The 26,412-nt window shown below is 46.9% G+C and overlaps 1 non-coding gene across 1 annotated transcript in view; it reads right to left on the bottom strand.

Annotated features, from left to right (window-relative positions):
• Positions 1–12,962: 12,962 nt before the first annotated feature.
• LOC119433644 (E3 ubiquitin-protein ligase RNF170) overlaps positions 12,963–26,412 on the bottom strand; it is a 113,277-nt gene continuing 99,827 nt past the window's right edge. The window contains exon 5 of the transcript XR_007464358.1: positions 12,963–13,805. This is a non-coding gene — a transcript (E3 ubiquitin-protein ligase RNF170). The remainder of the gene's footprint in view (positions 13,806–26,412) is intronic.

The raw sequence follows: 26,412 nt of genomic DNA, 5'->3' as shown, positions 1-26,412 counted from the left end.
TCACGTCGCCTTGAGTCGCCAGGATGGCTTCCCTTCGCCGCCGGGGTATTGTAGTGGGGATGAAGCAACGGACTCACCAGTGGGACTCTGTCTTGGCTGTAGGTGCGAGCGTAGATCGCGAGCTGCTGACGCCGGCTGAGACTGTCTTTGTGCCCGTCGTGCAATAGTTCCGCCTGCCGTCCGGTGTTAATAAACCCCCTTCCACAACGATCAGATGAACAAGGAATAAACGACGCATCTGAAGTCACGCTGCATGCGTAAATCCGCGCGATTCAGTGGTATTGAAGACCTCCCTGGTGTACGGCCCTATGACGCGAAGCTCTGTCTCAAAAGTCGGAGACGTAAAAAAATTGGAGGACACTTAAACTTCGCCTTTAAGAGGAGAACGCGATAGCGGTGTCGGGACCCGTTCACATCGCATTTTACTTTGAGTCGGTTTCACTGCAACACAGAACGTGGGAAAGCCAGGTTACAAAGACCAAGCTTACACCGATCCCCTTAAAGTCGGCTTCACTTTTAAACAGAAATGCATTGCTGGGAAGTCGTTTTTCCAGGGGCAATATAAGTCGTCTTGTGAAGGCCTTAGGACCTTTTTTATTGTCTTATTGTTTGCTATTGCCTCGATGCGCGTGCGTCCAAAAAAATTCACCGCATATGCACGAAGTGAATGATAATGAGTGGGCGAAGCACCGGGGGATCATTCGGGTAACCGTGAATCCCCCGTATATATATATATATATATATATATATATATATATATAGAGAGAGAGAGAGAGAGAGTGAGAGAGAGAGAGAGCTATACTTATACATATATGAACTGTACACTGCTCAAGGATTGAAACGCGACAATTTAGGCCTAACCAATGCTCATGCTTTTGTTTCCACCGTCGGTAGTTTGTGTGACATCGGCGCAATCGCTACTCGTACGCTTAGATAAGCGTTCGCGTCACCTTGCGTGACCCCAGATTCGAAGCAACATGGCATGATGGTCTCGAGTAATTGCACAGGATGAGTGTGCTAACCAAAATTTGCCTGTCGCGTTTGAATCCGTGAGCACTGTACATGTGTACAGTCACGGCCGGACTCGACTCTCCTCCGCGCTCCCTTACGGCCTTTGCAACGCGACGGGAGTCAATGTAATTTTTTCTGACGAGCTGCTCGATGGCTCGCCGCAAGAGGTCGCTACCACCTCACCGTGTCTAAAGTCCCCCAAAAAAATTTTTTAGGGACTTTAACCGTGTCCGTGGGAGCGAAGGGTCGCGCGGGTAGTCACCGTAGCGCGCGCACAGAACACCCATAGGAACTTGCGCGGGCTTGGTTTTGCTGCTGCCATTTTATTCAGTAAATGCTGTCAAATTTGTTCTTTGTTCTATGCTGGTGTCCCGACTGGTGAGATTCTTGTGCGCACAACGTTCGTTAGAATTGTCCGCTGATGCCCACGACATGAGTGTGGTCTGCTTGGTCTGCTTTTGCGGGCGCAATTACTTCACCACTTCTGTTCTTGACGGCGGCGTCTGAAGCAGCATGTCTATGTCGCCGATCCCTCGTGTGACCTACTGTGTGCCATGTTTTCCAGCTGAATGCGTGCGCTTTCTCCGCGGAATCGTTGCAAGCGTGAAAGCGTCGTTCCTTCCTTCTGCCTCAAACGCGATCACTGTATTCATAGTGTACTGTTGTGTGCCATTTTGCAAATCTCAACAGGGGAAGACGCCGGGTGTTTTTTTCATTTCACCAATTTCCTAGCGATGCGGAACTGTGTTCTAAGTGGCGAAAAAACATTTCCCGTGAAAATCTCGTCATCAACGACAAGTCCTCATCAACGGTAAACTGTAGTGTGTAGCAAATAAGGAGGTCCCCCTGACAGTTTTTACTTTGGGACCTCCTTCTGTATTACTATTACTTTGTAACTGTTTTAATGTATAATAATAAAATGATTGATTGATTGATCATAAAAAAACACTTCAATGAGAGTGATTATGTTCCCGGATGGCGAATACGGAAGTTGCTTGTGGGAGCTGTACCGACCATCTTCGAACTCTATCCGTCCTACATAATAACAGCTGCAAAGAGACCGCTTAAGGACCCTGCGTGTCGTGACCCCCCAGCTCCTGGGAATTCATCAAAGCGAAAAGCAGAGTCGCTGTTGCCTGCTCATTAATATTTTGGTGCCAGGGAGGAGGTAACCGAGGAGAGACAAAGTGCTTCAACACAAACCACCAGTAACCACGCTTACCTAGCTAGTCGCTATCTGGTCATGATGAAAAGGCTTCGGGCTCAAGTTGCCTACCAGCGCTCGAAGGGCGGGGGGCTACTGAGAAAGTTCTCTATAGAGAAAGAAAAGATGAAAGAGGACAACGACGACAAACACTATATTGCCGTCAAAAAGATCGTTGGTGATTCCCAGAAACGTGAGACAAAGGCTGTTTTTCTCCGTCACCAGATACAAGTCTATGGCAGTAAACGACCTTGTTATTCAGAAGAAGTTGTCAGAGAGTGTTAGATTTGGCGCTTCCTTTCGTCAAAAGGTTATGATCACGCTCAACAATCTGACCTGTCGACACTACCGGCGAAGTGTACGCTTCACCAAAATCGCATGTTTTTGGCACTTTTGGACAACATTGCGGCTTTCTTTGAAACGGCTGCGAAGCACTTTCCGCGAATAAAAGTGCATGAAGTGCTGCAACTTCTCCTTGCACTGTACCATGAACAATCACGCATCTTGAACTGCCCAGATGTTGGCAATTGTCACGCCAGGCGCACAGCTGGTGTGATTGCTGACAAATTTGTCCGACTACTTTTAGTAAATCACACAAAGATTAACCAAAAAAATGAAAAGCCAGTTGCTTATGTGCATAAGCCACCCAGAGAATATTTTAGGCTTTATTGTACGTGATGTGAAGGTTGTTGGCACCAAAATGTACAAGAGTGCACTGTATTGATCAGGAAATAAATAGTTTGTACCTGTAAAATTTTTACCTTTGTTGTAGCCTCGCAGTATTTGCGCCTCTCTTATAAATTGAAGTGCATGTACTGAGATAATAATTTTTCCTAAGTAACGACATTTGTATTCAATATTTGTGGATGCTGGCTTAACCTTCCCCTTTAATCTTTCGAGCGTCGTCTGCTACAGGCGTGCGGCTTCAAACAGAGGCTGTAAGCCGTTTATTCACATCGTATGAGGCTATGGTGTTGACTACTGATTATAAATTACTGATTACTGAATACAGATTAGGCTTTAAAATTCGAGATAACTTGCGTCTGACAGCCGGAATTGCACAGATGTTGCTGGTGCCGGAGCGCATCTGTGAACGCGCTTTGCGGAGGCGGCAACGGTGAGCTAACAGCGCCACCACAGAGTTGCGGCGACAGGCGGCAGCATCCATCATTGCAAAGGCCGTAAGGGAGCGCGGAGGGTGGAGTCGAGTCCGGCCGTGGTACAGTATAGACAGCGCTTATATAGCCCTTGTACACCGCAGCGCCCCTAGCGGTCTCCATGCAAACCAGAGCTACGGACGACGACGAGGGACAAGGATCGGCCCTAAGGTGCTTCGCCCCTAAAAGAGTAGGCCAAGTCCCAATTTGATCTGCCGAGGATGCGAGCGTCATCTGGATAAGATTTTCGCAAGTAGCATACCCGAGTGCGCCGCTGTTGGTATGGTAGAAATGCTGGCAAAAAGGCTTTGTGTTAGAGTTTCCTCGTAACAGAATGATGTTTTCTTGTGCATTCAAATAGCAGTCCGACGCCGCCATCTCTATAGGTTGTGGTAAAGTCGTACTTTAACATTTTTCTGGCTGATTTCACTGCAAGAAATTCACTTTTTGTTCACTAACACCTTGCACCACGCGGAGGGCCTGCGCGGTAGGGGTGGTTCGGAAGGATTTCTTCCTGTACTCGCACATCGCGCCACGCGGAACGACGGCGCGGTCGGGGTGGTTCGGGACTGATTTTCTCCGCCACGGACTGCGACATCCACGCTCACGCCGGATTTTCTGCGACACGGGGCCCTTTACGCTATCGCGTTAATACACTTTGAATGCTCGCGACGCCCGCCGGCTACGTACTTTCAAGTACGCCGGAGCAGAGAGATGAGCCCAGATTACCCCTGCTGCCGCCTTACGCAAAGCGGCGCCAACTCGAGAGCCGTCGCGTCAGCGCGGCGCATTGACGAAGCGGCGCCGTTTAGGCCCAACCACAAGGAACGGATTTCCGACGGATTTTCGGCGTCGGCGCCGGCCGGCGGCACGCGGCGTGGACGCTCATTGACGGCTCTCAACCACAAGAGACTCTCGGCGTCGACGTATTTCAAGCGTGGCGCAATGTGGCCAGATCCTTGGCCCCGAATTTAGCCGGTCAGTTTTGCAAAATGTTGCGCTAACAGAACAATTGTTTTTACTAAGCAAGGACTTTTTGTAATTTTAAAACTTCATAAAAATTGTCCGTAGCTCTAGTGCAAACATATACGCTGGTTGTCTGTGCTGAAAAACGTAGCACCGGTCGCATAGCATGGATAGCATCACCAGCAGCTTCTGTTCCTAGCAAAAATACTTTCCGCTAGATAACGTGACGCGTAAATTCTACATTGTATGAAAAACTATATCCGCTGTCGAACGTTAAACACGAACGAGAGCTCCGATACTTGTCGAGCTCAGCTACAGTGCACGCGGCTACCGGCGGCAGACGACCGGCTCTGTTGTGCCCGCATCACAGCCAACGGCTCCGCTAATATCAGCGCATTTTCTTCTTTGTGTATAATTATAGCGAAGAGCGACGACAACGGTGAGAAAATATCGCGGCTGGTGAGCGTCGGTGATTCATTCCGAAGCGCCGTCACTTAAGCTTTCGAGTGAGCCGCAGAAGGCCTAGCGACGATATCGGCGCCGCCGAACGATCAGCGGCGGTGAGGCTGCCGTCGGTGCCAGGGTGACCACCACTCGGTCACTGATTGGCCACTTCGCTGTACAGCTGCAGCACAAATGGGTCCCGGTCCCATCCTGTCTACGGCAAGGAAATCTCGCCGCTCGCGAGCGAAACCACCGTCAAACGGCGACCCGCGAACGGCGAGTTGGCGTGCCGGTAACGTGGACGGGCCCTAAGTGTGCACTTCGGCGTTCCTTGCATGTCCCTGTCTGGAAAGAGTAAACATCATTATCTATGATACCGTACAAAGCTGCACCACTTGCAATGGCCGGAGCACGCGCGAGCGATCGGCTGTTTGGGACGCAGACGAGGCACAGGCACTCGCGGACGACAACGCCGGAAGCTCGCTTTGTAAATGGCCTCCGAGCTCACTCACATGGCACGGTGCACCATCTCGGAGGCTATATTTTGTTTGTCTCCTGCGTCTACCGCCACTTCCGCCGTCAGCGCTGCAGTCTGGCCTGCTCGGTCTTGCGGCGCCGACCGGCGGCGCATTGTTCTCCACGCCGCCGGCCGCCGTCGCGTGCCGCCGGCCGGCGCCGACGCCGAAAATCCGTCGGAAATCCGTTCCTTGTGGTTGGGCCTTTTGGCTACCTCTCTTCTACCACCATGTCCTCCGCAGAAGATCGGGCCCGTGATACGGAGCGCATCGCGGGCGTACTTGGCGCAGCAAACGCAATTCTTGGCCATCGCGTCGGGCGAAAACAAGACGCCGGTGTCCTTAATTGCTCTTTGACGAACATGCCGAAGACACTCAATATAGTCAATAATGATAATATATAAATTGATTATAGCAATATTCACTACAGCAGACCCACCATAGTCACAGCTTCACTGGCTTCCATCTTCACAGTAGTAGAAAGGCTCCGATTTTTTTTTTTTTTTTGTCAGCTGTCCCTTCTGGCACGGCGGCTTCTGTGGAGATTTGATGCGGCTGGATTTTGGTCTTTCACAGTCCTTGCGACCTCCGCAGAGTGCTGATGTCAACACAGGCATCACCAAAAACTGCAGTCAGACGGCGATGAATATTGATGGGCGCACAACCTTCCGGAGTCAATTACAATTCAATTACAGTTCAATTAAAACCCGCTGTTTCAACCGGACGTCACCACTGGATGTCATGGATTGCTCGATTACTCTTGAACGAGAAGAGATAGGAAGATAAGGCAAGTGGAATTCTATAGCTTAAACATCAGTACATTAATGATAAAGAGTCCAAATTTTTTCAGTACTATTGGAAAAGTAGTGGGCTTGGAGGCATAACTTTCTGAATCGCTGTCGTAGTTGGTGAAGCACGAAGGCGACTCGAAGCCTTATTTTGCTTTCTGCGTGCTTCCCTGCACTCGTCATTCCAGCAGGGAACACGTTTTGAAGGCGACCCATTCGTTTCTAGGATACATATCCACGCTGCATCTACTAGAAATGCTGTTAAGTATACCACTGCGTCATTAATATTAAGTGTACAGATATCATCCCAGGTCAAGTAAATACGTGAGCGGTCGGTATCGCGCCCAGTCGGCTGAGTCGAGCTTCCACCTGGGAGCATGTGGGCAGCATTAATCCTGTTTTGTATGGTTTAAAACAATCTGAATATGGTCACTTCTATATGGGTTCCTAATAACGCTCCACTACAGATACGACATAAACGCACTCGACACTATGTTAGATCTATCGAGAAAAATGTGTGTGTAAGGCTGTAGAAAGTAGGTTCCTTCTTGTTAAGTAACCCTGAGGATAACAGGAAATGTTCTATTAGGCGCCCTCTCGCATCATGCGCGTTAAAATCTCCTGGAACTACTACGTATATAGGGTTCAGGAAGTTCATAGATAAAGTCCTGGAGGTCTGTTCTCAATAGTTGAGAACTAGCACGGATATATAACAAACTAATTGTCACTAACGTCTTAAACAGCACTGCTCGAACTGCAACTGCCTCAAGGGACGTTTGGTGCTATAATTGCTCAGAGGCAACTCCCTTATCGACTATTATTGCAACACCGCCAGACGATACAATAGCGTCGTCGCAGTCTTTGTGGTAAATGGCGTATTGTCGGAGAAAGTTTGTATGTGTAGATTTAAGGTGTGTCTTTTGAACACAGCACCTTTGGGTTAAACTTATGTAGGAGTTCTTTAACATCAAGGTTTCGCAGAAGACCCCTGACATTCCATTGTAATATTTCAGTATCTAGGTTAAAAAAGATTGTGATGTGTGTCTAAGAAGAGAGGTTAAGGTCGCTTAGCTTACAGGACCATTTCTGGGCACCGTAATGCTGGGTTTGTCTTTCTTGCAGCGGTCCTTCGGCATGGCGCGCCGTCTGGCTAGGAGTAGTGTCCATTGCCTCTTGCTAGACGCTGGACGACCGCTCTAGTGAGTAGCGTGTTCGTCGTGAAAGCCTCGCTTCAAGAGACGAAGCATAGACCTATACCGACCTGGAGGTCGATGGGCCCTGCTTCAGGGACGGCGAAGCAGCACTGGCTGCTGTCACCAAGGGTGGCACGTACGGCCACACTCTTTGTGGACCGCGTAGATGCCGGAATCTGCTGCAGCGTTGCCCCCCTACGCGCCACATGAGCATACCCCGAGATTTATTATGAAGCATGCTTCCGTGCTTTTTGGAAAGAAATGTTCTTTTATTTTGATAGTTATTTCCTTTTTTTCCACATAGGACATGATCGCGAGCTTGCTGCATTTTCACTATTGCAGTTCGGACAGTGTAGCGTACCACTACAGTTGTCAGAGTTGCGTTCACTGTCTCCACATTTCGCACAGGTCAGTCGGCCTCAGCAGTTTTGCGAGCCATGGTCGCATCTTTGGCACTTGAAGCATGTACGTGGGTTGGGAATGCATGTCCTTACACATGTCCTTGTGTACCCGGTTTTAAGAGAATCTGTCAGTGCACTCGTTGCAAAGCTGAGTATCAAATGCTTTGTTGGAATTTCTTTGTTTTCACGCTTGATGATTATTCGCTGCACTTCTGGTCCTTCCAGCCATCTAGAAGCTCCTCTTCACTCAAGCTCAAGAGATCATTGTCTGAAATGACATCTCTGGATGTATTCATTGATCAATATGCTGTCACTGTGATTGGAATGTCACCAAATGTCACGAGCTTTCAGATATTTCCATAATGAAGCTTGTCGTGAACCTCAAGCAAGAGGTCGCCGCTAGACATTTTTGTGACTTTGCAGCCGGGACCCAGTGCGTCGGTGAGACACTTGGCAATGATAAATGGGGAAACGGTTCGAACACTCTTTTCGGGGTTTTCGCTGTGGATGACATGATAGCGGAGAAATATTTCTTTACGTTGGAAAAAAAGGTGAATCCTGTTTGAGGAATGAAGCTGATGCCATAAATCCTTATTTAATTTCGTCCGCGATGCCCGCCGCCAACCACAGATCCCAACAAAGGGACGTGACAGCTAGGAGCTCCCTAAGGAAAGACCCGCCGACATCAGCTGTACACTGCTGCTATAACCACATACGACATAACCAAAACAGGTTATCTGCACAAGGTTAACTCTTGTCACCAAAGAAAGGAAGTAAATAGAAGATAAAAGAAGACAGGACAGTAATGAAAGAGACGTGTAAAGATAAAGAGCGTGGAGACGAGGACCGGAAAAGGTGACTGCCGATTTCCCCCGAATGGGTCAGTCCGGGGGTGCCGTCTACGTGAAGCAGATGCCAAAGAGATATGTTGCTTCTGCCGAAGGGCTGTAAAGGTCCAAACACCCGGCATCGGCTCAACCCCCAGGTTCCCCCTTTTCCCGAACACGGTTAAGGCGCGCGCGGTTAGACGTGGGAGGGTCCAACGCTCATGTGCTCGGGTACTTGGTGTCGCAACACACCAAACGCCTGCTGACGCAGATGCCCCTGCAGGGCACAGAGCCCTACAGGGGGCGCGAAGAAACTATGTTCCGAATGCGCCAGTTCCACAACTCTGCTACAACCCAATATGCATAACCAATGGTGGTTACGACACACATTTCCCTTGCCGCCGGAAAATGTGGAAGTGAGGAGAAGTGAAAAGAAGACAGGTAAGTTAAAAACGTGAGAGAGAAAGAAATAAGATTGAAGAGGGTGACAGGATAAGGCCGATTTCTTCCAGGTGGGTCAGTCTATGAGAAGTAGAGGTCAAAGAGATGTGCTGCCTCCCCCGAGGGGCCATAAAGATCCAAACACCCCGCATCGGCTCAACCCCTACGTTCCCCTTTTTCCCGAAGGTTAAATGCGAGAGGGTCCAACACTTGTGTGCTCGGGTATGTGGTGCCGCAACACACCAAACACCTGCTCGGGTCGCCCATTCGTCGGTAAACTCCATCGACATTTTGGTGAGACAAACGCCGCTTTTTTCGTCGTTTCGCCGCTGCCCATCCACGTCGAACTGCCACGCGCGCTTACACGCGTGATCTGCCTTAACTCACGTGCTGTTGTTACTTTTATAGCTCTGAGTGTATGTTGTTTCTTGTGAATTTTTCATTGAGTTTCAAGTGTTTCTGTTTACACTAGTTGTATAAAAATTTTCGTGTGCGTTTTGGAACGAATGGCTTTGTCCTCAATTGGGTTCTCGGAGTCCTCAGGGAACCGTCATGAAACAATGAAGGAAGAAAGAACCTGCATCACATAGGGACACTGAGCTCAAGTCAATAATAAACGAAAGAGCGATGATTTTTAGTATCATGCTTCTGATATTTGTGTACAGAAATGTAAAGCTGAGCAATTTCTGTGCACGTGATGACGAGAGCAAGCGGACTGCGGATGTCGGGAAGTTTGTCAATTTCCAGCAACCTGCCATACAGAAACTGCTTGGTTCAATTCAGTGTCCCACATGTACGTATCATTGCTAATCACCAGCCTGTTAAGCATGAGTCTCATGCGGTCACCGTCTTCGCGCTTTTGCTAACTTCCACATCACGAACAGCCTATGAGCAGTCGCGGCGAACGCAGAAAATTGTGTTTTTCAGTTTATAGCCGTGACTTAAAATACTTTCTTCTTTATCGTTAAAAAAAAACTGACAATGATTAGTCACCGTTGCTCTGAAGAAAAAAGATCACCAGCCATTTCCGTCGAGAAAATGGGGATAAGCGAAGCTTGTCGTGTGTGACCATAGCCTCCTATGCCCTGACTTTTCCTTCCCTTCCCTAGTTCTGTTGCGTTGTACGATTCTCTGCTCGTCGCTGTTGTCTCTTGCTTTCGATGTCTCAAGTTAGCTCGGCGGCGTAGTTAGCAGAATTCGCCCGCCATTGCCGCTGGTGATTCTTCGAAATAAATTGCTTCAAAACTAAATCAGTCCGTCACGTAAGACAATGAATGGATCATACCCCCTTAAGCAATGGCTCATACCCCTGTAAGCGCGGCCTCCACGACAGAATTCCACACTGAAATGATCAGCGGCAACGGAGCCAGCTCGGCCCAGCTGTGGAAGAAGAAGACGACCACGAATGCGTGAGCATTGCACGCCAATGAGCCAGCTGCAGAAGAAGACGATGACGCTCGAGCCAATGCTGATGATTAAACCGCGTACGCGTACACCGACCCCGACAAAAGTGAGCCCATAAAACTTTGCTTAAAACGCCCCAATCAGTGCGCCCTGGCTACTGAAACTGTGATGCCAAGCTGGCTTTAACAGAATTCAGTTACAACGACGCTCTGAGGTTTCCCAGGTTTCACTTTGATCAGAGCCTGTTAGGCCAAAAAATAAAACATTTGATCGTTGAGAACGGTTTTCCGAATCATCAACCTTGTCTTGTGTTGTTGAAATAAATTCATTGTTGGAGGCTGCCGGTGAAGTGGTTGCCAGCTTAATTTTAGACTGCAAATCATAAATGTTATTTTGGATGTCCGAAAAGTTCGCATCAAAGTTGTTCAGAAGTTTGAGTAGAGTGAAGCGCGATAGACAGGAGAAGCGCTACTGACAAGTGTGAACGTTTATTGGAAAATTTCGCAGCAGCAGGACAATGTGCACGCGTGTTGTAAGAAATTTTTGCCTCATCGCCGTGTTATTGCGCCTGCTCTTTTTGTTGCTTGTTTCGGGGTGTCTTGGTTTACAGCGAAATTTTCCAATAATTGTTCACAGTAGCGCTTGTCGTATATCTTTCGCCTTACTTTAATTGTCTCGTCTAACGCGCTTCACCGTACTCAAATATGCATCACCAACTGGCCCAATATTCTACTCTTCTGTTGCTGCGAAGACCCGCCGTGGCTTCTTAGTGGCTATGGTGTTGGGCTGCTAAGCACGAGGTCGCGGGATTGAATCTCGGCTACGGCAGCCGCATTCCGATGGGGGCGAAATGTGAAAACACCTGTGTACTTAGATTTAGGCGCACATTAAAGAACACCAGGTGGTCCAAATTATTCCGGAGTCCAAATTAGTCCAAATTATACTACGGCGGGCCTCATAATGAGATTGTGGTTGTGGCATGTAAAACCCCATAATTTAATTTTTGTTGCTTGAAAGCTTCAGCAAGGTCACTGACTCAACCCTGGAATCGATGTTGGACAACTCGTTTAGTCAGAGAATTAAGGTCGAGTTTAACCGAAATGTGAAGGTGCAATACTTTGGTGATTTGACTGATTCATGAATGCTTGTATAACTTACTAATTTGAATGCGCTGAACTGTTGTAAATACAGAATATAACTTTTCTTCCTGGGCCTTCGTCATAGGTCCAGGATTAGATTCGATGCCCCCGCAAAGTAATAAGTGACGCCAAACATACACTGCAACCTTGCGAACAGGTTTCAATGATAGCCACGACACCACTAACAAGCACACATCGTTATTGCGGTAACACTTAGTCTTGAAGTAACTAACCTGAAACAACATTTTGCTTGAGTGCTGGGAGTATGGTGTTGTGGCCCTGGACGTCGGCAGGATTTTGCCTAGAGGGGGCACTGACACTGACTGATTTTGCAGTATCCCGTATTAGCGGCGACAGATGCAAAGTGGTTGAGTGCTGTTCACAGGGCAGCGAGGGTTCACTGATAGTGCTGCCAAGTGGTAATGTTAGTTTCGACCAGCCCCACCTGGCAGGCAGGCCAAAAGCAATTTTAGGGCCACAACGCGTCATAGACACCATCTTTATATAGCAAATACGGATCTCAAGGACCATACTTTTGCTGGCGGAAACTGAAAATACGTCATAGTTGTTGCGCCCGGCACTTTGGGCGGCCAATGCCATTGTCAAGCCACCAAGCCAAACGACATGAAAAGTCAAAATGGCCGCTCGCGCCGGCGCAGGGTGGCAGTTCGCAACGTATGATGCGGGAACGGTCCCACAGTTGCGACGCAACAGCGGGGTTACCAATGCATTGGGTTCTATTGGAGCTGTGCTGGGACTGGCCGAAAACGACGTAACAGCCAGGAAAACGCAGCCCCCGGGAATGTAACAGCGGGGTTCTACTGTAACACTATACGACGCTACGACGCCATCCCGTGACGCTCGCTCTTCATTTCCGATGCCTCGTGCTTGTGCGAAACGACACGTGTCCACGCATCCGGCACCTGGTGCGACATTCCAAGGATGAGTGCTTCGACCAAAACGGAAAACGGGTGCGCGTTAGAATCGAGTAAATACGGTAAGCGTTTCTTTTTCGAATTTCCGTGCCGAACCTGCATATAACAAAATCCTCTTTATAACGAAGTTTTTAGGAATTCGTTATATCCAGGTTTAACTGTATATGCAACCAACATTCTAACGTATGGTTTTACTGGCTGCTCAGAAATTCAACGATTTCCTACATATTGTGGTCTGTAAACTTTTGTAGCAGACTGTAGAATCTGTTGTGCACTGATGCAGTGAAACAAATGAAATCACAAATTAAAATTTGCATAGCAAGCAACTACTAAGTTGCTCACTAGTAGCCCAAGTTGTCGCAAGCTCTTGCTCGGTGCTTCTGGTAGCCTACCACCAGAATAACCACTACTGGTTGGCATACCACCGTGCTGGTGGCCTATGCTACTGTAAAGCACCACCGCTGGCTGCCCTGCATTCAAAGAACCGCCATTATGAGAATGCTAAATGTACAGTCCAGTCAAATGGACAGGCCAATGTCTTGAATAACAAATCGTTTATTTTGTAACAAACAGTAAGTGCCACGCTCGCAACATTTCAGCTCATTGAATGGGCCTTTACAGAATGTCGAGCCTATAACAGAGCCTGCATGTCCTGCATATATGTGTGTAGCCTGTCAACACTGCATGATACCCTGTCCAAGTAAATCAGTATCACACAAAGGGCAATCTGATCACTGCCGGGTGAATGAGCTCCTGAATGCTGCTACAAGAAAGCAAGGTGCTCGGTCTATAACCGAGAGCAGATACAGAGCAGTTTTTCTGCAGCATCGCATAATTTACAATGCCTGCAGCATAAAATTGTCAAGGCGCAATTTCGCTATAAAAGGGGACATCCCCGAAAACACTAAGAGCGTGCTGTCGTAACTTCATCGATAAAATGTGTCCGGGCTGTTGCAATTTCCTTGGAAAGTAAAGCACATGTATCCACACGCACACACGAGGTGGCTGGCTTTGCAGAAGCAAGGCTGAACCTTGGGCCAAACCACAGTACAGAACCATTGCCACAGTACGAGCACACACCAGCACGGTCATCAGTCTGGTTCAGTTCGCATCCTCTTGCCATCGTGCAGCCAGGAAGCGCCGATAGATGACGGTAACGTAGATGGCTAGAAGCAGCACTACAAAGAGGTCATCCAGCAGACCAAGGATGCCGAAGATCGCCTCCGGAATCATGTCCAGTGGCGAGATGAGGTACATGATGGCGGCCACGAAGCAGAGCACGATGCGCAGTCGGAACATGTACATGATGCCGCCCACAGAGAAGAACTCGGAGCCCGCATGGCGCAACAGCGTTGGCAGATCTCGCAGGTGGTCCAGCCACTGCGTAAGAGACAAGTAGCTGTTTTCACAAAGCACAAACTGGCAGAGCCTGTTCGAAAAAGTGGGAAGAGGCAGAGGCAATTATCACAGAAAAGGATTTAACAGCACAACTAATCGCTGGTCATCCAAAACACAAGGCAATCTGGACAATGTGTATGCTCGAACACTGGGATAAATTATCATGCTGCATACATTTTACGGACATATGCCAAGGCCTTCAATCCCGCGACCTCGTGCTTAGCATCCCAACACCATAGCCACTAAGAAACCACGGCGGGTCTTCGCAGCAACAGAAGAGTAGAATATTGGGCCAGTTGGTGATGCATATTTGAGTACGGTGAAGCACGTTAGACGAGACAATTAAAGTAAGGCGAAAGAGATACGACAAGCGCTACTGTGAACAATTATTGGAAAATTTCGCTGCAAACCAAGACACCCCGAAACAAGCAACAAAAAGAGCAGGCGCAATAACACGGCGATGAGGCAAAAATTTCTTACAACGCGCGTGCACATTGTCCTGCTGCAGCGAAATTTTCCAATAAACGTTCACACTTGTCAGTAGCGCTTCTCCTGTCTATCGCGCTTCACTCTACTCAAACTTCCGAACAACTTTGATGCAAACGTTTCGGACATCCAAAATAACATTTATGATTTGCAGTCTAAAATTAACCTGGCAACCACTTCACCGGCAGCCTCCAACAATGAATTTATTTCAACAACACAAGACAAGGTTGACGATTCGGAAAACCGTTCGCCAACAGTTTCGCTGGAGCCATAGGACATTGTTCAAGCAGTGGAACACCCATTTCCTCACTGAGGTTCCTCACACGGAAAGCGAACGGCTTTCTCGCTGCAGGTCGATTATGGAAGAGTGTGGCAGCGGTCACGTCATTTATAGTTGAATAAGAAGGATGTTTAATGTTTGCTTGTATTTTCAGAAAATATGTAAAACTGCTGTATGACCGCTGCAGATGAATGCTTGAGCAGTAGGGGATGTGTGATTACCGCATAGTAGACTTCAAATTGAATATCGAATCAAATTACGAAAAAAAGCCGAATATAGAATATCAGAAAATTCAGAATTTAGAAACAAAATATCAAAATTAAATGCTTACAAACTTTGTAAATGCAATTACGGTGCTACACATGCTTGGGAGTCTCCTATCACTGCATAACAAGAACGCATCAAGCTATCAGTAACACAGATATCAAAGCGTACAGTACGGTCTACTTTTATTAAAAGGAACACCAATTTACTATGCCAGCACTGATTACAGCTGAGTTCCAGTATACGAAGGTCTGGAAAATATTTTTTTATCAATAGAACTTCTGTTCAATAGAATGAAGTGCTTTTTTTCCCCTCTGAAACATAAATTAGTGAGGTTTGAATACCAATGAGATGTAAAACAGTGGACCTGTGATTTGCGGCAATCTTTTATTTATTGCATACAAAGTTTTTCTTTTCAGTATTTCTCCAAAACACACAAGGGCTAAACCAACTTTACGGCTGCTGGGTTATCGTAAGACCAATCTACGTAACAGATGAAAAGACTGCGCATCACATGACTAGATCACCACTCCGCGCATAGCCGGCGCCGTCCGCGCCACTTGATTGTCAGGTTCGGCATGATTTGCCACCTGTAAAAAATTCTGGAACCTTGAGGGTCACAGCAAGTTCGATATCCTATAAACATCCACTGCCAGGACATGGATATCCTAGGAATGTGTCGAATACGTCCCTCACATGACCATTTGGGCGAATTTTCCTTGTCTGCGAGGGACATTATCGGGACATGCTGCATACATTTTACGGACATATACCAAGGCCTTTTGCCACAAAGTATCTTTAAATGTTCTTTTGCACAGTGCTCACCATAATGTCTATTACGATCACAGCACACACATCAAGAACAGTTATGTGCATGCGCTATGCATGCATGCACATTTGCTCAAGTGCCGCATATACTCCCGATTCTTCTAGGCCTTCTGCTGAGCAGATACAGCTGGTTGAACTAACTGACGTTTTTCAAGTAAATTGTGTCAGAAAATTCGTAACGTACGACGTACACACAAGCTCCAGACATGATAGCTTCAGATTGTAATTCGAACATGCGAGAAACCATAATTCTGCTATGAGGAAACTTGGACAAAACATCAAGTGGTAGACAAATATTCACATGTATTGAGAATTTGTTACTTGTGCTGGCAACACGGTTCAAATAAACAAAGATGGCTGCGCTAGCTGCGCACAGTTGACACCGCTAGCGGTAAGCTAACTGTATATTGTATTGTCTCTTGCTAGTAGAAAAAAAAAGCAGCTATCCTATGATGAGTGGCCGGGTCTCGAAAAAAAGTCGCAGTTTTGCCTGAAAGGCGAAGCATCGATTGCGATACCAAATTAGCAGACAGCTATATGAAGTAAGGAATGTAGTTTTATCGGCGGCCGTATATAGTTGTAAATATTCACTTCCTAACTAAATAAACAAGCAAGGTGTCACGTGCGCACAGGTAAACATGAACTCATCTCACTCGATGACTGCGGAAACTCGTGAAAAAACTGGAGTGAGAAAGTGCGCTTGGATCAAATCAGGCTTTACTACACCCACCTGAGACTAACATCAATCCTGTTCCTCCTTGATCGCGCTGGCTCTTGCTTCAACACGAAGTAAACATCGAGAGCACAGCGCATACGAAGCTACTGTCACTCGGCGCATGTACTTTGATGATGTGTGGTGTTTTATGGCGCAAGGGCCAGTTATGGCCAAAGAGCGCCATGCCAGTGTTTGTGAGTGTGCAGTGGAGCGATGAATTATGAGAAGTAGATGAAGCGTGGCTGTAAAGGGGCCTAAAAATAATCGCTGTAAAGTGCGTAAAATATACATGCACTAAAATCATGGCAATGACTCATGAGGTGTACTATGAAATGAATGCATTGAAAAAGAATGACACGATATTTAAAATATTTAAGATGCAGTAATTGGCAAGAAGCACTACTGCCTAAATAGAGCCCTTGAACCAAAAGGGCCTGGAGGCATGTGCTATAAAAACTACTATCACAGCAGCATCCTCTGGAGAGAGGATGCGCTACGACCTTAATGGGCTAATAACATTCAGGACCACATCGTTCAAGAAATCGATGACTGCTTTGGCGTTAAAAAGCGGTTCTTCACCAAGAAACATGATGGGATGAAGAGGCACATGATACCGGTACGCTTGAGGAAAATATTTCTTTCTCTCTGTTTCGGCTTCCCGACACTCCACGAGGACATGGAGGACGGTCAGCCTCTCACCACATCTACCACAGGTTGGTGGTTGCCACCCATATGCCACCCACAAAAAATTGTGGGTGGCATATGTATGTCCTATTGTTAGACGACAGACTAGGACATCAGTTCGTCGTGTTTTCGTTACGGGGGGCCGGAAACCTAACTGTGGTTTTATCAAGTGAAGCTTATTATTTCTTTCCGCATCCCACAAGCGTTGCCAGTGGCTTCGCAGTTTCTTTCACAGGAAAGGCTTCAAATCTGTTGCAGGAACAGCAGCTGTAGGGAGATGTAATGCCTGATATGTAACTGATGTGGCCATTTGGTCTGCTCGAACATTACCCTCAATGCCTCTATGGCCTGGCACCCAGCATATAATCACATGCTGGTTAGATATATACGCTTTACACAGAACGGAATAGAGCTCATTAAGTACAGGGTTTTTGTGTTTACAGAGTGATTGCAATGCTTTCACAACACTTTGCGAGTCTGTAAATATGATAGTCTTTTTAAGTTTTGATTTTATTATATACTTTACAGCCGATAATATTGCATAGGCCTCAGCCGTGGAGATACTTGTCTCAGGGTGCAGTACACCAGATTCCGAAAACGATGGACCGATGGCTGCATAAGTTACCCCGGCATGTGACTTGGAAGCATCTGTGTAAAACTCTGTACACGAGTATTTAGATTGGAGTTCTAAGAAATGCATTCTAATGTGTGCCTCTGGCGCGTGTTTAGTGACCTCTACGAACGATGTGTCACACTCTATGAGCTGCCACTGCCACGGCGGCAACAGTTTCGCTGGAGCCATAGGACATTGTTCAAGCAGTGGAACACCCATTTCCTCACTGAGGTTCCTCACACGGAAAGCGAACGGCTTTCTCGCTGCAGGTCGATTATGGAAGAGTGTGGCAGCGGTCACGTCATTTATAGTTGAATAAGAAGGATGTTTAATGTTTGCTTGTATTTTCAGAAAATATGTAAAACTGCTGTATGACCGCTGCAGATGAAGTGACCACTGATTCGACTCTACGTAGAGGCTCTGGATTGGACTTGTCCTGAAAGCACCAGTCGCGAGACGGATACCCAAGTGGTGAACGGGGTCTAGTATTTTTAACACACTTGGCGTTGCAGAATTGTAAATTATTGACCCGTAATCAAGGCGTGAGAGGACAAGACTTTTATACAAGTTAAGCAAACACTTTCGATCACTACCCCAAGTCGTACGCGACAGAAGCTTTAAAAGGTTCATTGTCTTCAGGCATTTTGCCCTCAGATGCTTAAGATGAGGAATAAATGTGAGTTTACAATCTAAAATGATTCCTAAAAACTTGTGCTCGCTGCTCACAGAGAGCGCATCTCCTTTGATTGCAATATTTGGGACTGGCGTTACGCCTCTCTTGTAAGTAAAAAGTACGCAAGTGCTCTTCTGGACATTTACTTTGAAACCATTTTCGTCTGCCCATTCGGACAATTTGTTTATTCCAAGCTGCACTTGTCGTTCGCAGATGGCAATATTGCACGACTTGAAGGCTATTTGCACATCGTCAACATAAATTGAATAAAACATTGTGCGTGGAATGACTTTGTGCAGGGAATTCATTTTTACAATAGTGTGCAACTAAGCACAGCACGCCTCCCTGTGGCACCCGGTCTCTTGGGTGAATGACTTAGACAAAGCGTTGCCCACTCTTACACGGAATGTGCGATTAGATAGGTAACTTTCGATTGTATTTAACATGTTGCCACGGACACCCATCGCCGAGAGATCTCAGAGAATGCCGTAGCGCCATGTCGTCTCGTAAGCTTTTTCTAGGTCGAGAAACACTGAGAGGCAGAACTGCTTATGTATAAAAGCATCCCCGATATAAGACTCAATGCGAACAAGGTGGTCTGTTGTGGACATACCTTCCCTGAAACCACATTGTCTAGTAGTTTGTTATTTTCAAGGAAACAGATTAAGCGCCTGTTTATTATTTTTTCAAATAGTTTGCACAGGCAGCTTGTTAGGGCTATTGGCCTATAGCTGCTGGCTAGGGATGGGTCTTTGCCTTGTTTAAGCACGGGGATGACTATAGCTTCCTTCCACGAGGACGGGATATACCCATCCGCCCACATGGCATTGAAAAGATACAGAAGTGTTTTCAGAGTTTCAGGATGTAGGTACTTAATCATTTCATATATGACACGATCACCACCTGGCGCCGAGTTATTGCAGCAAGCGAGGTATGCCTTAAGTTCAGTTAAAGTAAATGGATAGTTGTAGGCCTCACTCGATCAATATTTACGTTTAAGGGGCTGCCGCTCTTCGCGTTCTTTGAACCTCACAAATGTTTTTGTGCAATGGGACGCACTGGATACATGTTCGAAGTGTTCGCCCAGACAATCTGCCTGGTCTTCCAGGCTCTCACCTTGGGTACTGACTAAGGGGAGTGGGTGTACCTCCTGGCCTTTTAATTTATTTACTCTATTCCACACTTTTGTCTCATCAGTGTACGAATTTATACCGGAGATGTACTTCTCCCAACTCTCCCTTCTAGCACGTCGACGCGTTCTTCTACCCTGGGACTTTATTTGTTTGAAACTAATCAAGTTTTCGGCAGATGGTGAGTCGCGAAGTCGTACCCAAGCCTTGTTTTGATTTTTCCGGGCTTGTTTACATTCTTCATTCCACCACGGAATGCGACATTCATTCGCAAGTCCGTTAGTTTGACGGATGCATTTCGTGGCAGCGTCAATTATAAAGGCTGTTATATAGGCCACAGGACGCCTCTCTTGTAAGTAAAAAGTACGCAAGTGCTCTTCTGGACATTTACTTTGAAACCATTTTCGTCTGCCCATTCGGACAATTTGTTTATTCCAAGCTGCACTTGTCGTTCGCAGATGGCAATATTGCATGACTTGAAGGCTATTTGCACATCGTCAACATAAATTGCATAAAACATTGTGCGTGGAATGACTTTGTGCAGGGAATTCATTTTTACAATAAATAGTGTGCAACTAAGCACAGCACGCCAATTCGGACAATTTGTTTATTCCAAGCTGCACTTGTCGTTCGCAGATGGCAATATTGCATGACTTGAAGGCTATTTGCACATCGTCAACATAAATTGAATAAAACATTGTGCGTGGAATGACTTTGTGCAGGGAATTCATTTTTACAATAAATAGTGTGCAACTAAGCACAGCACGCCTCCCTGTGGCACCCGGTCTCTTGGGTGAATGACTTAGACAAAGCGTTGCCCACTCTTACACGGAATGTGCGATTAGATAGGTAACTTTCGATTGTATTTAACATGTTGCCACGGACACCCATCGCCGAGAGATCTCAGAGAATGCCGTAGCGCCATGTCGTGTCGTAAGCTTTTTCTAGGTCGAGAAACACTGAGAGGCAGAACTGCTTATGTATAAAAGCATTTGTTTATTCCATAACATAACATAACATGTTATGTTATGTTATGTTCAATGTTATGTCTATATTAAAGGAGGAAATATCATCCGTGGTTAGATATGTAAGTTCCCGGAAAAGTTCCCAGTACCCGTGTCAACCTTCCATCGGGGAATGTGTGGTGAGCATATATCTTGTTTTGTTAAGTTTATTATAATTGGGAAGTGGTCGCTCCCAAAGGGGTTCTTGAGAACAGACCACTCCAGGTACAGAATTATTGTACTCGACACGATACTTAAATGTATAGAGGAGTATGTATTATGCGCCACGCTGTAGTACGTTGGCTCTTTCTTATTAAGCAAACATGCTCCTGAGGAAAAAAGAAAGTTTTCAATTAGGCGACCTCTCGCATCGCAACGCGAGTCTCCCCACAAAGTGTTATCTCCTACAACAATGTATGGAGCCGGAAGTTCATCTATATAGTTTTGAAATTCGGTTTTATTAAGTTGATAACTGGGAGGGATGTATATAGAACTGATAGTGATTAGCTTGTCAAAAAGCACCCTTTGGACAGCAACTGCCTCTAGGGGCGTACGAAGTTTTATTTCCCTACAGGCAACACCTCTGTCGACTATGATAGCCACACCACCGGATGACACAACAGTGTCCTCGCGGTCTTTGCGAAAAATAGCATATTGTCTGAGGAAATTTGTATGTGTATGTTTGAGGTGTGTTTCTTGAACACACAGCACCCTGGGACTAAATTTGCGGAGGAGTTCTTTAACGTCGTCAAGATTTTGAAGGAGACCTCTGACGTTCCAATGAACTATTTGAGTGCCCATATTAAAAAGAGTTTTGTGCTGTGTGTTTACGAAAAGAGAGTTAGCTTACAGAACCCTTTAGGGGCCCTGTAATGCGGGGTTTCTCTTTTTTGGAGCGGTCGAGAGATTCTCACCGCTCCTTAGGCGCTGGCTGCGCCGTCTGGCTAGAAGATGTGTCCATCGGCTCTTGCGGCGCGCTGGACACTCGCTCTTGCGAGCGGTTTGTTCGCGGTGAAGGCCTCGTCTCGAGGGACGAGACCCTCGAGGCCACCAGCCCGGAGGTCGATGGCCCCTTCTTCTGAGATGGCGGAGTAGCACTAGCTGCAGCCGCTGAGGGGGCAGATGGCGTCACCGCCGGCTCACTACATGTGTGCCAGACAGCCGCCGAAGGCCGTTGTGGCGCAGCCCCTTGACGCGCCACATTGGCAAAGCTGGTTTTTGGCAGGTAGGACACCTGCCTTCGTGCCTCTTTGAAGGAAATATTTTGTTTAACTTTAATCGTGACAATTTCCTTTTCTTTTTTCCAGGAAGGGCAGGACCGCGAGTACGCGGCGTGCTCCCCTTCACAGTTTACACAATGTGGGGTCTTATTGCACGTATCAGATGTGTGTTCAGAAGCACTGCATTTGGCGCAAGTAGTTCGACTGCGACAGCTCTGTGAGCTATGGCCAAATCTCTGGCATTTGAAACATCGCAGGGGATTAGGAATATACGGCCTGACTCTGATTTTCACGTAGCCTGCCTCGATAGTCTCGGGCAGTACACTTGTGCCGAAGGTTAGAATGAGATGCTTAGTCAGAATTTCTTTTCCGTCAAGCCTCATCTTAATTCTTTTGACATTGATGACATTTTGGTCACTCCAGCCCGCTAATAGTTCTGCTTCACTTAGCTCCATCAAATCATCATCCGAAACTACACCATGACTGGTGTTCATAGTGCAGTGCGGGGTCACAGTGATGGGAAAGTCTCCAATGGATACTAGGTTCTGTAGTTTCTCAAGTTGTTTCATATCTCGGAGTTCAAGAAGGAGGTCGCCGCTAGCCAATTTCGTAGCTTTGTAGCCGGCTCCTATTGTCTCTGTCAGGCATTTTGAGACGAGGAAGGGAGAGATCGCTCTCACTGCCTTTTCAGATTTTACGCTGTGTATGACGTGGTAGCGGGGAAAGTTTTCTTAGTGGTGCCCAAAAAATTGAAGCACTTCTTCGGTGCGCCCCCTTTTCTGGGGGCGATCGGGTAACGCAGGGAAAGAGTAAGCCATAAAAATAATATTCATTATTAAGCCACCCACCATGGAGCCCAACAAGGGGACGATGTAGGACCTGTAACACAAGTCCCACAAACGCCAGCTGTACGTTCCCGCTATAACCAAATACGTATAACCAAGAGTGGTTATAACACACAAGGTTAACCCTCGCCGCCAGGAATGTTGGAAGTAAATGGAAGAGAAAAGGAGACAGGAAAGATTAAAAGTAAGGGAGAAAGACGAAGATTGAAGAGAATAACAGGAAAAGGCGACTGCCGATTTCCCCCGGGTGGGTCAGCCCGGGGGTGCCATCTACGTGAAGCAGAGGCCAAAGGAGTGTGTTGCCTCTGCCTAAGGGCCATGAAGGTCCAAACACCCGGCTTCGGCTCAACTCCCAGGATCCCCTTTTTCCCGGACACGGCTAAGCCACGCACGGCGACACGCGGGAGGGTCCAACCCCCATGTGCTCGGGTCCGTGGTGTCGCAACACACCAAATGCCTGCTGACGCAGACGCCCCTGCGGGGGGCGCATGTACTTTGTGCCCATTGCAGATCGCTTTGAAGATGAGGCCCCGCGGGCTCACACTTCAGCCACATCGCAGATTGCTTTCGATATAGGCGCCCGCGCGGCAACTCTGTGACCAGCAGCCGATGGAGCAGAACGCACCCCCCCCCCACCGTCGCCTCCTCCCCGTGCCTGGTGTGCAAACGTAGACCGCGCGCACTTCCGGCTTGCTCTCTCGCATGCACAAGGATTAAGCTGCGGTTGCCGGCTCACCCTCGCACGCTTTCACTCACACACACAGCGTACGGCGCGCGGCGACGGTTTTATCGCTGTTGGACTTTATAAGGAACCTCACGGCGACAACAATGACAGAAATGCACTTGGAGCGTTTATATAATTGCTATCGCAATAAAATGCTTTCGCTGCAGGCATGTCACAGCCAGCACTAAGGTTTATCACTGGTCTAGGTCGCTTGCATTCTACGTGCTTTCCCGAATCGTCTGCATAAAAAAAAGATTGATTCCAGCTGATGCCAAAAACACCATGCTTGTGATGTGGCTAAAGACTGCGGCACCGATTTCAAAGCTCGCAGCGAAGAGCTCCTTTTGGTCACAACCACAACGCTGCGATGTCCTGCCTCCTGCTTGTCGAGTTCGTTAATATACCGTCGAACGCCGGTATAATTAAGTTGTACTTGTAGCAAGAAACTTTGTTGAATTGCAAATTTCATTAATTTGAGGTTTTAAAGGTTCAGCATTAAAACAACTTCACACTTTTGGTAGGAAGTCCTTGTGGATAGTATCTTGTGAGTAAGCACTTATACACAAACCGCAAGCGGTTATGAGCGCCAGCGCGTGTGGTGCAGATCACGCCGAGAGCAATGCATCGACGTGGCCCACAGCGTCAAAGATTTGCGTGTGTTGCTTCACGCGGCGCTTTAAACCTTGGATGCCACAGCTGACCGTGCTTAGTGCCCACAAATAAAAAAAAAAGTGCAAAACAATACAGATATTCATCCTGAGCAAAAAGAAAGAAGTGACAGTTCCGTCAGAAAGGCAGAACTTTGATGGCAATAGCAAAGACACAACTATATAAAGTAAGGTTCGTAGTTTAATCGGTGTCATGCGTGCTCAGGCAAACATTAACAAATCTCCCTCGATGACCATGAACTCGCAAGCCACAACGCGAGCGAGCACTGTGTCTCAGAAACTTGAGATTACGCGACCACCAACACGAGAAGCATGGGAACAACATGCGTGTGAAGGCATCAGCTATTTTGGCTTGGCCTAAGCACTTGCCACAGAGTGATTACCTCCAAGATACAGGGCGCAGCCCGCAAACGGACCCGGGCGAGGTCGAGGGACGCGCGTGGGGAGGAGAAGGCAGACAGGCGAATGTTCCTCTCTCGTGTTTCTGCAGCTCTTATGTTTCTCGAAGCGCTGTGAGCTGCAGTGCGCCAAACAACCTCTGCAAGTTAGAGGTGGTCATAGCGCTAGAAGACACGGACAAGAATGAGAGAACAGGACGAGCGCTAACTTTCCCATACTTGTAGACTCTGCAAGTTGTTTGCCAACACGAAAAATGGTGCAGCCATGTTTCTTGCCTACCGCGTCCCAGCGAACTTGCTTTGACAGCGGTTTTGCCGCTCAAACTTTTCATGCAGAAGGATGCTTGAAGTATTTGTTGCCTCAGCTAACATTTTTATAGTTTTTTGCAAGATTTACTTGCCACACAGGCTCCAAGTACATGCTTGAAATGGCCAAAAACTTTGTTAAAGCAAAACCGGGTTGCGAAATTGCCTCGTTAAATCGCAAGAAAAATACACAGTCTTCAACTCAACTAAAACCAGGAAATTAAAATAGTCCGTTATATCGGGCATTTCGTTAAATCGGGGTTCGTTATATCAAGGTTTGACTGTCTAGGAGGCTTAGGAAGTCAATCTACCTATGAGTTAGGTAAATGAATTTTTTTTGTCCCGAATGCTTTGAACTTGAACAGAGGTAACCAGAAAAAATGCTCAAAGAGACACACAGCACATAATGATCCAATTAAAGGTGCCAAAAAATATATACTGCACGAAATCACATAAATAAAGTACACTCATAGCAGCAATTGAGGTCAGAAGTATGTGCACATGTAAGAGTAGACAATTAGCAAGGTTCAATAGCATGAACCAGCACATTCTCATAAAAGTGAGTAAGCATCTCTGACGAGCCAGAGTTAACGCACTCTGGCTCGTCAGTTTCAAAGTGAAATAACGGTGATCAAGAAAAAAAAAACTTAAAAGGACACACAGCACACAATAACATACCTGAAAAAAAATATCACATAAGAGTCAAACCTCGTTAACGAAACTACATTAACTAATTTCTTAAATTTACTAATATTTTAAATATCCCCACCAAACTGCCTATATTTTCAATGTAAAAATATTTCAGAACTATGAATTTCAATATAGCGCATATTTCGGAATAACGTACGCAATTTACTTTCTCCTTTATAATCAAGGGACATCAGTATTGCGAACTAGGCTAAAAGTAAGAGCGCGGCAACCCTTGCAAGCAACAGAAACCACCGTGCCTAGCGCCAACTGCTAGTGCCAACACAAAGCAGTGGTTTAATGTGCAGCAGACTAGCAGGCCCCTAGCCATCCTTTCATCTTTTCTTTCTCTCTTTGTGTTGGGTGTCATTGGCCGGTTGGTCGTTGTTCACGTTATTCAAATGTGCGGGCAGGTATTTTTTGTTAGTGTGAGATCAGACGATGATGCAGTTTTCGCTGCAAGAAAAATTGGACATATTGCAAGAAATCGACACAGCGAAAAAGCAAATTGACCTTTGCAGACAGCGTGGCATTGCCCCGCCCCATTGACTGTTGCAACCATTTTGAAAGACCGAGACACGATACCCAAACTTGACCGGGAGTCGCAACTTGCTGCTACGAGGAAATGGCTGCAACTGGGAAACTTTCACAATGTGGACCAAGCTGTTCTCACGTGGTTCAAAGATGCCAGATTGCAAAACATTCCTGTGTCTGACCCAATGCTCCAAGAAAAGGTGCACGGATTTGCCGATGTAGTTTCAAATAACTGGGTTCGACGCAAGTGCGGATTGGCTTTTTCGTTTCTGTCAAAAGAGTGCAATAACTTGGCATATAGTCTGGCGAGGCGTGAGGAAAACGCTGCTCACAGAGGGAATCTCGGCAACCACGACAGGCATGGATTCCTGACACAATGATCGTTTCCGAGAGGTGGCTGAATCGTACTCTGAAGACGGGATTTTCAATGCAGACGAGACTGCACGCTTTTATCAGCTCCTGCCACATCGGATGATGCACTTCAATGGACAGCAGTGCAAAGGAGGGAAGAAGTTGCATCTTTGCGTGAT

Source organism: Dermacentor silvarum, chromosome 11 (genome assembly GCF_013339745.2).
Source record: "Dermacentor silvarum isolate Dsil-2018 chromosome 11, BIME_Dsil_1.4, whole genome shotgun sequence".
Lineage (NCBI taxonomy): Eukaryota > Metazoa > Arthropoda > Arachnida > Ixodida > Ixodidae > Dermacentor > Dermacentor silvarum.
This window is presented reverse-complemented; position numbering and strand designations above follow the sequence as displayed.